The 16,239-nt window shown below is 38.7% G+C and overlaps 1 protein-coding gene across 38 annotated transcripts in view; it reads right to left on the bottom strand.

The window, feature by feature from the left end:
- Positions 1-16,239, bottom strand: part of APBB2 (amyloid beta precursor protein binding family B member 2) — a 381,357-nt gene that overhangs the window by 288,054 nt on the left and 77,064 nt on the right. For all 38 annotated transcript variants that reach the window (XM_070263912.1, XM_070263896.1, XM_070263903.1 and 35 more), the window contains one exon: positions 14,493-14,647. The gene's annotated coding sequence lies outside the window, so the exon portion shown is untranslated. The remainder of the gene's footprint in view (positions 1-14,492; positions 14,648-16,239) is intronic.

Raw genomic sequence — 16,239 nt, 5'->3', positions numbered from 1 at the left:
TTTATAAATCAGGCACAGTAAGAGATTAAAAACAATAACGATAGAGACGGCTACTAAATGACTCACAAGTGGGTAGCATATACAGTGTGGATATGCTGGACAAAGGGATGATTCACATCCTGGGCAGCATAGAGTGGGTTAGTGCAAGATTTCATCACACTACTCAGAACGACGCACCATTTAAAACTTATGAATTGTTTATTTCTGGAATTTTCCATGTAATATTTTCGGACTGCAGTTGACTGCGATTAACTTAACCATGGAAAGCGAAATCGTGGATAAGGGAAGACTACTGCATTTGACCCTAGACACACAGTAGAGAACAGGAACACTTCGCTTTAGGTCTCCAGATGTTTTAAATATCCTGACGTTGGGTGTCCAGAAACCCGATCAAGAAAGAATTCAAGAGGAAAGTTCTCAACATTTTCTCCAAGCCTAGGAGACACGGAACAAAACCAAAACTTATTATAACCTAATTAATTACAGACTCCACTTGCCCTACCCATTTTGAAAGCAGATCTATTGGAATGTCCAAGTTTTTTGAAAGACCTCTAGTACTCTGCTTTCTGAAGAATTTCCAAGTAAATGAAATTCACATAAACAGACCAAAGGAAGCCAATAGTTTTCCAACTCCTACTGTAAGCAACACAGCCTACAGACTTACTGTGAAGACCAGGGATTAAATTAAGCTTCCCTTAAATTCCAAGCTGCCAGGGACAGTCTCCTGAGGAAGCAGGGTTGGCCTGAAACCCTGGCATCTCACATACATGGTCCAGTTCACACCAAAGACAGCCGTCCACAAAGCTGTCCTGTGTCCGCAGGCATCTCCTCCATTCTGCTGCGCTTAGGACTATCCACATAAATAAAAGTTGAGACATCAAATCATGGAAAATTGTCAGATACGCGCCTCCGCTTCATCTCACACCCTTAATGGAGTTTCTGAGGGAAATGAAAACGCTGACAAGGTACGCAGCTTCAAACAAAAATGATCAGAAATGAATGAATAAAACAAGGAATCACCACTGCGGTTGCCTGGCAATCCTGTGAGCACTCAAATAGACACATTCTTTTGGGGAATGCCCAGGGCACCACTGAATCACCCTCTTCAGGCATCCAGGGAGACTGACGCTGAAACTAGATGGAGAAAGTCTCTAGGAGGAAGCTTCCCTGCCCAGCCTAGGTTTCTGCTTGCATTAGTCTGCTAGTGCTGCCGTAAAAATCTACCCCAGACTAGGCGGCTTACATAACAGAGATTTAGAAGTCCAAGAGCAAGTTGTCAATATCAAGGTGCTGGCAGATTTGGTTTCTTCTGAGGCCTCTCTGCTTGGCTTGTAGATGCTGCCTTCTCACTGTGTCCTCACACGGTCTTCCCACTATGTATCTCTGTCTCTGAATTTCTTCTTCTTATAAGGACACTAGTTATATTGGATTAGGGCTCACCTTTAATGTCCTCATTTTAACTTAATCACCTCTTTAAAGACCCTATCTCCAGATACACAGTCATATTCTAAGTTACTGAGGGTTAGGACTTCAACATACAAATTTGGGGGGCGGGAGGAGGCAGGAGGATGAGGATGACAGTCCAGCCCTTTACCCTGCTGGAACCACTGCATGGCAAGGCTCTATTTCCGTTTATTCTTACCAGTGCCAGAGACTAGAGTCAAAAAAAGTATAACTCAATTCTCATTTCTTGGAAATTAATGACCCAACTCGTACTGGCCCAAGTAGACTGTGTGTCCCTAGAAAGCAAGAGCCATGCCATATACTTTTCAGGCCCCAAGCCACCTACAGTATAGGAAGCAATTATAATACATACTGACAAAGAACATCATAGCAAAGAATGCAAGAGTACAATGTTTTAATTATTTTAAATGTGTTGTCAACACTTAAAAGTTGGAAGCAGTCACATAAAAATCCAAATTTCTGCCTTCTTTTGAAATCCTGGAAGATCAGGCAACACTTGACCCTTATTCGGAGCCGAGTAGTAACTGTGCCCCTTTTTCCCCCTTATACTTCAGTTCACTTGTTTACTTTTCTGTCAGGTCCTTGAAGGCATTTCAGTTTGCAATCCCTATCAGACATTGGTTACTTTGAATTTTTAAATTATGAGGTTCTTTTGGGAACTGATCACCTATTGAAGATAATATCAGTTTTGCTCATTCATGACATCCAGGGACAACGGTATTGTTTCAGATGTTTCTATGTTATAAATAATCAATTACATTCATACAAATGCACACACATATACAAATATATACACATATATGTATTTTGAAACTGTCCCCTTAATCTCCCTAATAGATTACAATTCCTACACTATGGTTCAAACACCTTGAAAAATGGGGGCTACAATTTGTGCCTGGTCTAAGCAAAATAGGATGAGATATCAGTCCATAAGCTAAAAAAAAAAAGGAAGGCAAAGCAAAAATAAATACTACTAATTCTGACGAGCTATCAAACCATATTAGAAAAAAGTTACTAAAATGCTTTTGAAACTAAAACAAATATGGCATGTTGATTTTTAAAAATGAAACATCAATTATTACAGATTGAAATATGTATAGATAATGGATGTCACAATGGGTTTCTTCTCCAGACCACCACTGCTTACACTCTAAAGAAAAACTGTCATCTTCCTATCTATTATTAAACATCAGCATTCAAACCAAGACCAAAGGAGGTAAATCACCCACCACAGAGAAATGAACACAACAGTTTCCAGACAAGCCTATCAAGAGTTGAAGAGTTAAGCAGCTATTGCTACTGAAAGAATTTAGGGGAGTCATCTCCTTTGACCTACGACCCATGTCTAGGGGTTTTAATTAAGAGAAAAGCAAAATCTGGACACAGAAGTCAAAAGACGTTTAAAAGGCACGCTGGCTTTATCTCTGCATCAGTCATTACTTCTAGTCCAAACAGGCAGGCCTTTCTTAGCAAACAGCTTTCCTGATTAGCAATCAGATTTTGGAGACTTCCAGGGCCACCTCCAGCCTTGTGGGCTGAAAAGCAAATACAGTTCAGTGCAAAGCTCATATTTAAAGCAAATAAACTGAGCGTAAAGGAACACTTTCAGACACACTTCAGCAAGACAGAATTCTTTGTCCCTCAAATCACATTTGGTAAATATCTGTCTTTTTCCTTCTCTTTCTCAACTCAATGCTTTAACTAATAAGCTTTCAAGGGAACATCTGCTGGCTTATTATATATTTTACATCTCTTGCCACAAAAATTACCTACTTCCTCTGCATGCAAAGAGTACAAAAAAGACTGACAAATGAATATCAGAAAAAAAGTGTTTTTTAAACATTTAGTAGAATTTTATAAACCACATTAAAATATAACGAAGCAAAATGGTCCATGATCATACCAGCTAGCTCCTGATTCTTTTTTAAAAGGAAGGAAAATGAGTAAATGAACATGATTAGAAAATTCAAATAATACAGAAAAAGAGAAAAAGTTTTCCAGTGTATTGACAGTTCATATCTTTCTAGGGAAAAAATGTATATACCAGCATATATATCTTTTTTAAAAAAATTTATACAAAAGAGAATGGTATTCACATGATTCTTCAAAACATTTTTTCATGTCATACAGATAAATGCAAATACATATATGTATATGTATATACGTGCTTATATATATAAATAAATAATTCCAAATCAGCACCCACACAGAGCTACTTCATTCTTTACAAATATGCTATAATATAACTTGTAGATATAACCTGGCATAGTTTTAAGTGAACCTATTTATGAAACTGCTGGTGATTGTAAGTTTTGAAATATATTGTCAAATTGCTCTCCACTGGTGTCTATTTTAGAAGATTCTTTAATCTCAAACAGTAGTCGTTTTTCTGCATGTGTTATAAGTATTACAACTCGCCTGCTTTGTCTCAAGCTGCATCCCAGAACTGCCAGACAACCAACCCATAGCAGGCCAAGTTGAGCTCTTCAGACAACACACACTATGAACCAAACCAGAAACACCTCACAGCAAAACTGGAGGCTGGTGATCACAGCTTTGTAAAGGCTTCTGTGTGGCTGACCTCTTATTTTTTTCTACATTCTTTGTCTAAGACACAACTGCAGAAAAACAAGGGGGAGGGGGATTATCATCTGCTGGATACTTGCCTTAGTCCTTTCAGGCTACTATAACCAAATACCAGGGACTAGGTACCTTATAAACAACAGAAACTTATTTCCCACAGCTCTGGAGGCTGGGAAGTCCAAGATCAAGATGCCAGCATGGTCACCCTCTGGTAAGGGCCCTCTTCCTGGTTCACTGCTGGCCCTCTCGCGGTGTCTTCACATGGTGGAAGGAGCTAGGGATCTCTCTGAACCTCTTTTAAAAGGCCCTAATCCCATTCATGAGGGCTCTACTCTCATGACTTAAGCACCTCCCAAAGTCACCACCTCCTCATACTATCATCTGTAGGAGTTAGGATTTCAACACATGAATTTTGGGGAGACACATTCATTTAAACTAAGTTAAACTTAGTCAAGCAGTACTTAACTAAGAATACTACCAGTTGAAATATGAGGAAAGCAGTAGATAGACCAGAGTCTCAAACCATCATAGAGATGAACACCTTGGTCCCTCCTCATTGTCAAATTCTAGCGAGCTCCCGTGGCAGTCACTGCAGAAGAGCTCCAAGTCCCCAAACAAGGAGTGCACAGTACGGATGAGGACAGTCAGGAATGTCCTAGGCTTACCTTCTTCCTTCTTTCTTTAAGTAGCTGCTTGGGAGTGTGTGCTTCTCCCAGTAACCAGACACCTCTGGGTAACTCGCATCAAGCTGATGGAGTGCATGGCTGGGCCACATACCTTGGCTGTGACACCTAAGACATACTTCCCAGACATACCCTGCATTTTTATTTCCACCTGTGAGAGTCTGATTAGGTATTTCCTCAGGAAAAAGGGGTTGAAAACCAGCATCCATTGACAACCTCCTACCTCTTAATTATTTATCAAAAATAACAAAATCCCACTTCTCCAGATTAATCCACATCCATATTAACCACTCTCTTCTTGAAAATCCCAAAGCATCCTACTCATATATTACTTTGGGGCTTTATTATCTCATTAGTTCTAAGAATATGAAAGATATATAAAAAGAGAGAGAGAGAGAGTCTTCTATAGATCAACCACCTTATAGTCAGTGCTTTTATTTGTACAAGTAGAAACTCGAGTTTGAGAAAAAAGTTTAGAATCAAACTTAAATTAGTAGATGTGAGACTCGGATAAAACCATTTGATCATGCCAAACCTCAGCTTCTTTATCTATAAAATAGTGTAAAACTGTCTTTCTTATAGGATTGTTGTAAGGATCAAATGAAGTTCTCCACCCCCCATCCCATCAAAAGCTCAGAAAGTGCTTAAGTACTTCAGCATTCTGCACAGGCTCCATAAAATGTTAGCTCCCCCAGAAGGGCCTGTATCCTGGCTGTCCCTCCACCAGGATATTTTATTCTATTCCCTCCAACAATGACCAAAGTAGCCTTCCAGACAGGATACCATTAATAAGTTCACTCGGAATTTAACTGAATTGCACCAAACTAAGTAAAATTAATTCAGCACCCCTTATCAATCATAAATTAATGCCTGTTCAAGATCAGTGGTCATTTTTAATCCAATTTTTGAACCATCAAGGGCCTAAAGTCGTGGTTGGAACTCCAGACTTTTTATTTCTGAGGTAGGTCTTTGGTAAAGTCACTAATTACCCTCTTACTTTCCTAGGCACTGTCACACTTTAACCAGAAAGGAGCCACCGCACTCACGAACTATCTGCAACCTTTAGTCTTCAAGAAAATCACCCTTATGAAACCAAGCGTGGAATAGTTACCAAGATTCTAAAATCCATCTTCAAAGGGCCTCAGCTGCATAATGATTGCAGGGAAAGCTGTTTTCTTCCATTCTTAAGAAGGATGCGCTAACAAATTGCACAGAGCAATTTCCTAAGGCAAGTTAGACTGACGTTGATGTTCATTTTGTAAATAAATTACTGGGCTGGGATACTGTCTACGTAAAAACATCCAATAGACTCTTTTTGTTTATGAATAAAGCAGAGGATCAATTCTTATTTGAGCACATAATAATCAATTTGGAAATTTCAGAAGTTCTGAACAGTTACCATGCCATGAACATAGATCTTTTTTTTTTTTTGAGGAAGATTAGCCCTGAGCTAACTGCTGCCAATCCTCCTCTTTTCGCTGAGGAAGGCTGGCCCTGAGCTAATACCCGTGCCCATCTTCCTCCACTTTATATGTGGGACGCTTGCCAAAGCATGGCTCGCCAAGCGGTGCCATGTCTGTACCCGGGATCCGAACCAGTGAACCCCGGGCCACCGAGAAGTAGAAGGTGAGAACTTAACCGCTGTACCACCAGGCCGGCCTCTGAACATAGATCTTATTTGGACAGTAATCAAATTAAATGTTTTATTCATTATAGGCCACTATGGGACTGAGAAACTACTGTTTGTTCTTTTATCAGTAATCACATTAAAATAAATAACAATTGACTACATGTCACTCAAGTACGGTATCTTTGAAGGGTTTTAAAGAAAACCTAATACTTCACAGGTTATTTAACACAAAAAATATAAAGATAAGAAAAAAATCAAAAGATGTAATATTCCAAACTCTACTAATATATGTATCATAAACATCCTCATTACACATTGACTCAAAATTGTGGCTTCTCCTGGTGAGAGCAAGTTGAGGACACTCCACTCTTATACTGGCTCACTGAGTGTGACCAAGTTGATCTGATTTGGCTTCATCTGCCACCAAACGATTATAAATAAGCTGGAGACTTCACAAATGTAATTGTACTACAACTCAAACTTCAGTGACTCTATCTTTCTGACCCTCTGACTTCCGTCAACACAAGGCCCTATTCAAAGTAAAGAGCAGTCAAGAAGTTACCGTCACCTGGCCATATTTTGTTTCAGCTCCCTAAGAAAAACAAGACCAACAAGACCAAAACCTCCCAGAACATTATACTATACTCCCCTAGGGTCATTCATCATTCCTCGAATAGGTCACAAAGATTTTTGAAAGGGCACCAAAGAGAAAGAAAAGATTTAAAGGAGTGACTGGGTTAAAAGATTTGTGATACCCACTTACAGGGTCCGAGAGATAAAAATGAAAACTTATCTATGGCTTTTTCTTTTAAATGAACAATAAAAAGAATAATTCCATGTTGATCTACTGGATGCATTTTTATGAAGTGACATTATCAGGCAAAGCACTGCCAAGGAAAGCAAACGGACCAGGTAACGAACATGTCAGTTCCCATCAAGCTGCTCTACCCGGGTTGAAATGAGAAGATTACAGAGAACGAGCAGGAAGCAGATAAGCCATCCTGGAGAAATGAACCCTCCGGGAACCGGCAGGCATGGCTTGACCTACTAATGGAACTGCAGAAAACATGTTCTAAACCTAATAGTGTGATTTTAATATCCGATTAAAGCTCAGTGGCAGAAATCAGCTTCTAGCTATATGCCAGAGAAGGGAAATGTCTCTGAATTTCACCAAGACCAAATTTACACATTTTTTCTCATTAAAAATAAAAGTCACTCCTCAAACAAAATTATAACTTTACTAGAAAACAAAATAAAGGAAAATGGCCAACTAGAATCCAAACATCAAAATAAAGCACTAACTTTTTTCCTTTTCAATCTCTTTGCCTTCACAATTTTTACAGAGTTGCAACTAAAGAAGAGACATAAATTTACAGTCTTCACATTTCCAATATAACTACTTTAATGTCTGCACAGCAGTTTATTAAGAACCATACTAATGCAAGACAAAAATAGCGCAGGTAAGCGTAAAAATGCAGCTAACATTTTAATCATATTATGAAAAATGTTCAGTTTTCATAAAATACAAAACCATACTATATTCCAAAAACACAAGCCATTTTAATTCATAGATCTTCCATTTAGTAAAATAATAGTTTTGTGAAATTGATCTTTTTCTGTATAAAAGACCCAATTCATATAACCATTAATGAAAATTCTTAACATTCTTGAAATAATACACAAAACTTATAAATCCTTCAGTCAGTAGTCATGGGTAATGATTAAGACAGAGGTAATGAAAAACTTTAAATTTAATCTGTTTTATTCATATTGATAATGGCCATAAAAATGTTTACTACTTTATGAAAAACTAAGTATTTTTTGACTTATAGTAATATATATTACATAGGAGAAAAATCTTAGTGACCTTTGGTTAGTCAAAGAGTATTTAGAAACATGAAAATCATGAACTATGGAAGATAAAACTGATAAACTGAACTTCATTACAGTTAAAACTTTTGAGCTTCAAAAGACACTATTAGAAAGCAAAAAGACAAACCAAAGACCGGGAGAAAATATGTGCAAATCATACACCTAACAAGGGACTTATAGACAAACAATCCAATATAAAAATATACAAAGGGGGCCAGCCCAGTGGCGCAGTGGTTGGGTTCACACACTCTGCTTTGGCAGACCAAGGTTCACGGGTTTGGATCCCAGGTGTGGACCTACACATTGCGCATCGAGCCATGCTGTGGTGGCATCCCTCATACAAAACAGAGGAAGACTGGCGCAGATGTTAGGTCAGGGCCAATCTTCCTCAAGCAAAAAAGAGGAAGATTGGGGGCCGACTCAGTGGTGCAGCAGTTAAGGGCACACATTCTGCTTTGGTGGCCCAGGGTTCAACAGTTCAGATCCCAGGTACGGACATGGCACCATTTGGCAAGCCATGCTGTGGTAGGCATCCCACATATAAAGTAGAGGAGGACGGGCATGGATGTTAGCTCAGGGCCAGTCTTTCTCAGCAAAAAGAGAAGGACTGGCAGCAGATGTTAGCTCAGGGCTAATCTTCCTCAAAAAAAATAAATAAAAATAAATAAAAATTTTTTAAAGACAAAGAAAAAAAAAGAGGAAGATTGGCAACAGCTATTAGCTCAGGGCCAATCTTCCTCACCAAAAAATATATATATACATATATATATAAGCCAAGAATTTGAACAGGCATTTCGCCTAGGACTGGCTAAGAAGCTCACTTATTGAATAATTAGCTCAGTCACAAGGACATAAACTTCACAGTTACCATTTTTTGTCCTTTTCAAAAAGCTACATAATAGGATGATTTCATTAGAAACTCTAAAGCACGTTACTTTGTATTTCTCACATCACAGTAAAGTTTTCAAATCATTGTAAAAAATAATGATAACAACATACAGATCGGACAAGAAATAAAACTACCTCCATTCACAGATGACATAATTTGATATATAGAAAATCCTAAGGAAGTTACATACACAATAAAAAACTACCAGTACAGATTAACAAGTTCAACAAGGAAGAAGGAAACAAGAGCAATATACAAAAATCAACTGTACTCTATACACTAACAATGAAATGGAAAATTTCACTAACTCCGAAATTAAATTTAAAAAATGATTTCATTTATAAAGGCATGAAAAAGAAGAAAATACTTACAAATAAATTTAATAAAGAAGTATAAGTTTTTTTCCCCCAAAACAACAATATACTGTTGAAAGAAATTAAAGAAGAGTTAAATCAATGGAAACATGCCCATGTTCACGGATCAGAACTCTTAATATTAGTAAGATGGCAATACTCCTCAAATTGATCTAGAGATTCAATACAATTCCTATCAAAAGGCTGGTTCAACATTCAAAAATCAATTAATATAATCCACCACATCATTAAGCTGAAAAGAAAAATCATATCAATAGATGGAGAAAAGCATCTGATAAAAATCCAATACCCTTTTGGGATAAAAACTCTCAACAAACTAGGATTATAGGGGAACTTCCTCAATTTGATTTTTAAAAAATCTACAAAAAACCTACAGCTAACTTTATGCTTAATGGTGAGAAACTAGATGCTTTCCCACTAACATCAAGAACAAGGCAAGGATGTCACCTCTCACCATTCCTGTTCAACATGGTACTGGGAGGATGACCTAGCTAGTGAGATAAGAAAATAAAAGGCATACAAATTGAAGGAAGAAATAAAACTGTCTTTGTTTGTAGATGACATGGTTGTCTATGTAGAAAATCCCAAAGAATCAACAAAAAAAACTCCTGGAACTAATAAGCAATTATAGAAAGTTTATAGGATACCGAGTTAACATACAAAAGCCACTTGCTATCTTATACACCAGTAATAAACAACTGGTATTTGAAAATAAAAACACAGTAATATTTATATTAGCACCAAAATAAATGGAATACTTAGACATAAATCTAACAAAATATGTACAACATCTATGTGAGGAAAACTACAAAACCCTAATGAAAGAAATCAAAGATCTAAATAAATAGAGTTATTCCACATACATGGATAGTAAGACTCAATATTGTCAAGATGTTGGTTCTTCCCAACTTGACCTATAGATTCAACACAATCTCAATCAAAATCCCAGCAAGTTATTTTGTGGATATTGATAAACTGATTCGAAAGTTTACATGGAAAGGCAAATAGCCCAGAATAGCCAATATAATATGGAAGGAGAATAAGGTTGGAGGACCAACACTACCTTACTTGAAGATTTACTATAAGCTATGGTAATCAAGACAGTGTGGTACTGGTGAAAGAATAGACAAATAGATCAATGGAACAGAACAGAGAACCCAGAAATAGAACCACATAAAGACAGCCAATTGATCTTTGACAAAAGAGCAAAGGCTATTCAATGAAGAAAGAATAGTGATTTCAACAAATGGTGCTAGAATAACTGGACGTCACACACAAAAAAAGAATCTAGACAAAGATCTTACACCTTTCACAAAAATTCTCAAAATAGACCACAGGAGCTGGTGCCGTGGTCTAGTAGTTAAGTTCAGCGTGCTCCGTTTCAGCGGCCTGGGTTTGGTTCCCAGGCACAGACCTACATCACTGGTCAGCGGCCATGCTGTGGTGGTGACCCAGATGCAAAGTAGAGGAAGACCAGCACAGATGTTAGCTCAGGGTGAATCTTCCTCAGCAAAAAAAAAAAACATAGACCTAAAAGTGAAATGTAAAACCATAAAACTTCCGGAAGGTAACATAGGAGAAAACTTAGATGACCTTCGGTTGGCAATGGCTTTTTAAAACAACACCAACGATACATGAAAGAAATAATTGATATGCTGGACTTCATTAAAATTTAAAACTTCTGTTATGAGAAAGACTTTGTCAAGAGAATGAAAAGACAAGCCACAGAACTCAGAGAAAATATTTTCAAAAGACTTACTTGATATAGGACTGGTATCCAAAATATACAAAGATAAAACTCAACAATAAGAAAATGCACAATTCAATTAAAAAATTGGCAAACATCTGAACGGACACCTCACCAAGGAAGATATACAGATGGCAAACTACGCTAAAAAGATGCTCAACATCACACATCATTAGGGAACTGCAAATAAAAAGAACAATGGCATACCACTACCCATGTACCAGAATGACTAAAATCCAAAACAATGACAATGCCAAACGCTCAGAAGGATGTGGAGAAACAGGAACTCTCATCCATTGTTGGTGGGAATGCAAAATGGTACAGACACTTTGGAAGTTTCTTACAAAACTAAACATACTCTTACCACACAATCCAGCAATCATGCTCCTTAGTATTTACCCAAAGGAACTGAAAACTTATGCCCACACAAAAACCTGTACACAAATGTTTACAGCAGCTTTATTTATAATTGCCACAACTCAGAAGCAACCAAGATGTCCTTCTGCAGGTAAATAAACAAACTGTGGTACATTCATACAATAGAATATTATTTATCATTAAAAAGAAAAGAGCTATCAAGACACAAAAAAACATGGAGGAACCTTAAATGCATATTGTAAAGTGAAAGAAGCCAATCTGAAAAGGCGACAAACTGTATGATTCCAACTACATGCAATTCTGGAAAAGGTGAAACTATAGAGACTGTAAAAAGGTCAGTGGTTGCCAGGAATTCAGGGGGAGGGAGGGAGGGACGAAAAGTTATAACACAGGAGATTTTTAGAGCCGTGAAACTATTCTAGGGGGACTGTCACGATAGATACATATCATTATACATTTGTCAAAGCCCATACAATGTCCAGCACAAAGAGTGATCCCCAACATAGACTATGGACTTTAGTTGATAATCATGTATCCATATTGGCTAAGCAATTGTAACAAACGTACCACACTAACGCAAGACGTTAATACACGCAAAACTCTAGGTGAGGGAGGGGTACATGGGAACACTCTGTGCTTTCCACTCCATTTTTCTACAACCTAAAACCGCTTCCCCAAAATAAAGTCTATTAATTTTTTAAAAAGCAAACAATATCAATTGTTAAAAAAAAAAAAAAAAGTCTATCGTTAAGAAAAGGAAACAAATCTTTAAAATTCACAAGGCACTCAGAATTCTGCTCACCACAGAAAGCCGACTGAGGTTTTGGTGAGAGCAGCTGTTACCCTGTGGTGTTAAAATAAACTCTGGACAGCTTTCTGATAACCTCTCATTTGGCTGCTCCCAAAACAATTGTGTTTATAGTAAATACCAAGATTCTACTACTGGTGAAAGCCCTGAAATTATCTTCCTTATCCACAATTAACTATAGGCTCTGGAAAGCCTCCCTTTCTTTCAGACTCAAAAAGCAAGTAATTGAATTAAATATTTTTGTAAATGTTCCTGAAGACTACATTCTATTTTTTCTCTGTTAAATAACAGCTCTCTCTGCTAGTCTCTCTACCAACCAGCAGAATTCATAATTCCATCTCTTCTACTCCCACAGTACTTAGTTCTTACTTCTGGCGACACATTTTTCACCCCGTGCATCAGCTGGCCGGTTACCGATATGGCCCAGTCCCTGCCCTTTGAGCCCCTGAGGACAGGACTGGGCCACAGTCATCTCATGCTAAGACTCACACTCAAAAGGTATCACCATCAAGATGTTTGTGGATGTAAGTGATGGACGCCTAATTCACACTAACTGGCTAACCTGCCAGGAAAGAGAAACTGGAGGTACTGGCTTTAGGGGCTGCTGAATCTGGGGCCATAAGTTGGGGGTGTGGGCATGTGTCCCCCTCACTCTCCATCTCTTTTCCTCCATCTCCCTGCTCTGATTTCCTGTGTGGACTTCATTCTCAGAAAGGCTTTCCCTAAATGGTGGCAAAGAGGGTCACTGGGAGCTTCAGCTTCACAATCCCACAAAAGAGAAAGGCGTCTTTGCAACGGTTTCAGTGAAAATGCTGGGGCTCCTCCATCAACTGATCCTTGTGACCCTGACTAGCCAAGCTGATGTCACATGCCCAATACAGAGACAGTGAGGTCACCTCCTCCAACAACACAAGCTGAAAACAAAGCAAGGGTGACTGACTGCCAGGGGAAAATCTGGGCAGTTTATTAAAAGGAGGAGGAAAAGGATGCCGGGTGGGCAAAGTCAACAGACATTCACTGCTTCACAGGTTCTCAAGACTGCTGACGTGCTCCCTTCTAGTATTTATTAACTGTTTAGTACGTAGAATGCTGACTTACCCACTGAAGATCCAATAGAAAGGATCTGCAGTGCCTGTCCCTGTGCAGTATACTTTCTCAAAATGAATTATTTCCCACCCACGGCCACATCTGAGGCTGTGTATGCAGTTTCATTCTCCCGGGCCACAGTGGCGCTATTTTGCATTTATTTATATTCCTATTATTTTCAGGGCATTTCTTCTCCTTTGCCCTATATGAGTATCTTAATATCAAATGCACACCCTGCTGAAAATAAATGTGCTGCTAGCTTTGGTTTTGGGGGAGATAAGAGTAAGTAAAAACTTGCCAAGCAAAGCAAAGGAGCACAGACAGACGTGCACCACCGCCCCCACCCCGCGGCCGCAAAAATTGGCAGGTCTCCATAATCCTCCCTTCATAGCATGAAAATACAAATGAGGGCAAGCCTCTGAACTTTACACTGTGCATCAGCTGGTCGAATACTGATCTGGCCTGTCCCCTACCCTGTGAACCCCTGAGGACAGAACCGTGCCACAGTCATTTCATACTAAGACCTCAAATCTTAAAGGCATTACCAATCAGGATGTTTTTAGCCATAGGTAGTGGACACCTAATTCTAACTAACTGCTAACCTGCAGTACAAGTCTGTGCTTTCTCCAGCACACCGCTTTCTCTCCAAAATAAAGCCAAGAGTACTGAGGTTTGTCAGGGGTGGCCTCTGGTTGTGGCATCTTAGAAATCTGCACTTAAGATCTTCCTCTCTTCTCTGAGAGAGAAGAAGATGAGAAAGAGGAGGGAACAGAGGAGAGGAAGAAGGAAGAGAAAGAAAGGAAAACAACAACACCCTGAACACAGAAGTCTGTCAGGATATATCTGGCCTTCATACGCTGCTGGGAATCTCTCAGATAACTGGGAATGATTAATTGGGGTTGTCTCAAAGTTGTAGAAAACAACTTTTCCCTGTGTGACCCAATCCACTTTATCCAGCCTCTCTTATCTTATACCAACCTGATTTTGCTTAAGGTGTCGTCTGTCTCAGGCTTTCACAGCAGCTTTCTTTTATGGATTTTCCATCCAGCAAATGTTTCTGTTCCACGGCTGGGCAGATCCGAGCACAGCATGCTTGGCTACGGACGCAGCGGCTCACCCACAGCAGCTCCAACCTGGAGGGGCAGAGGCCAGAAGCCGTTACAGGGATTCATATTCACAAATTCTCTCTCTCAAGAGTATGTGTTTGGCAGGATAACCCCAATCATATACCAAATGTTTAAAATCATTAAGGAACAGAGACAACAGCTTATAAGGTGTCCTAAAGACAAGTTTGAGCTATTCCGAGGAGAAGACTGAAGTATTTAATCATTATTGAAAAGGTTTGGCCCAACGATTAGGCTTTGTTTGTGGAAAATTTAAAAGCCAGATGTTTTCATTAACCACAGAAAACACAAGCTACAACTAAAATTTCATGAACACACTGATCTGCTCTGTGGAAAACCACAGGAATGTTCTGGCAAGGCTCCGTCTGAATTCTTGGGACACAGAGGGCTGGAATCCTTCCCCTTAGGAACTTGAACAGAAAATGAACTTGCTCAATACATTTTAAAAAAGTAAAATGAAACCCAGATTTAATCTCAATCAAATACAAAAACATTTCAGGACTTCAAAGGGCACCACACCAAAAGACACATAAGGGGAAGGTCATAAAAAATTCCAATGTGGTTCAGGATTTAGAACATATTTTCAATGCAAACGGAATGTGTAACAGAAAATTTTATAGGCTGAATAATCCCAAGGAGAAACTAATCATATTCCATCTCCTAATAGAGGAAAATGATATACGAAACCCATATTCAACAAGTGAATCATAAATATTATCAAATATATAATATAGTTGGGCAAAAGGAATCTCTTAACTACTCTAATTCATGCCAAACCTGTGGCCTGGCCCACACTAGCTACCCTGCCTCAGCTTGAGTAATCAAGGCATCCAGAAAAAGAGTGTTAAAATAACTTATTCTTACTGATAGTGCAATTAGCAATTCTGGCACAGAAAACTCAAATGAGGGAATCTTATAAAAGCAATTCATCAACAATTAAGAACTAATGGTCTAAGAAGTCTTCGTTTGTTAATTATAGTTATAGTTACGACAACATCTATATAGCCTAAATATTGAAAGCCTATTCAAGAAGGAACAGGACAAATGTTATTTTCAGATACTGGGTCCATGATTCTATTTCTGTAACTCAAAACAGACCCTGTCACAAGTGTGCCAAGCATAATATTACATTAATCTCTACCTTTATTTGAAACCTCAGTCCCAAAAATCATCTCAAAAGGAACACAGCAGGAAAAAAGCAAGATGTCACGTTATACATGTATGGTATAATTCCAGTTTTGTTCTACAAACCAAGTGTGTATAATCTAAAGACACCAAAGTATAAACAATATCTATTTCTGGGTCACGGAATTAGAAGATATTTGTATTTCCTTCTTGGTGTTTTCCAAAGTTTCTACAATTAATATCTATGGCTTGTAGAATTTGAATATTTTTACGGGGCCGGCCCAGTGGCCAAGTGGTTGGGTTCACGCACTCCACTTTGGTGGCCTAGGGTTTCATTGGTTCAGATCCTGGGGGCAGACCTAGCACCACTCATCAGGCCATGCTGAGGCGGCATCCCACATAGCACAACGAGAAGGACCTACAACTAGAATATACAACTAGATACCAGGAGGGGTTTTAGTGAGAGGAAGAAGAAG

This window comes from Equus caballus, chromosome 3 (assembly GCF_041296265.1).
Source record: "Equus caballus isolate H_3958 breed thoroughbred chromosome 3, TB-T2T, whole genome shotgun sequence".
NCBI lineage: Eukaryota > Metazoa > Chordata > Mammalia > Perissodactyla > Equidae > Equus > Equus caballus.
The sequence above is the reverse complement of the archived record's forward strand: the minus strand, read 5'-3'. Positions and strand labels throughout refer to the sequence as shown.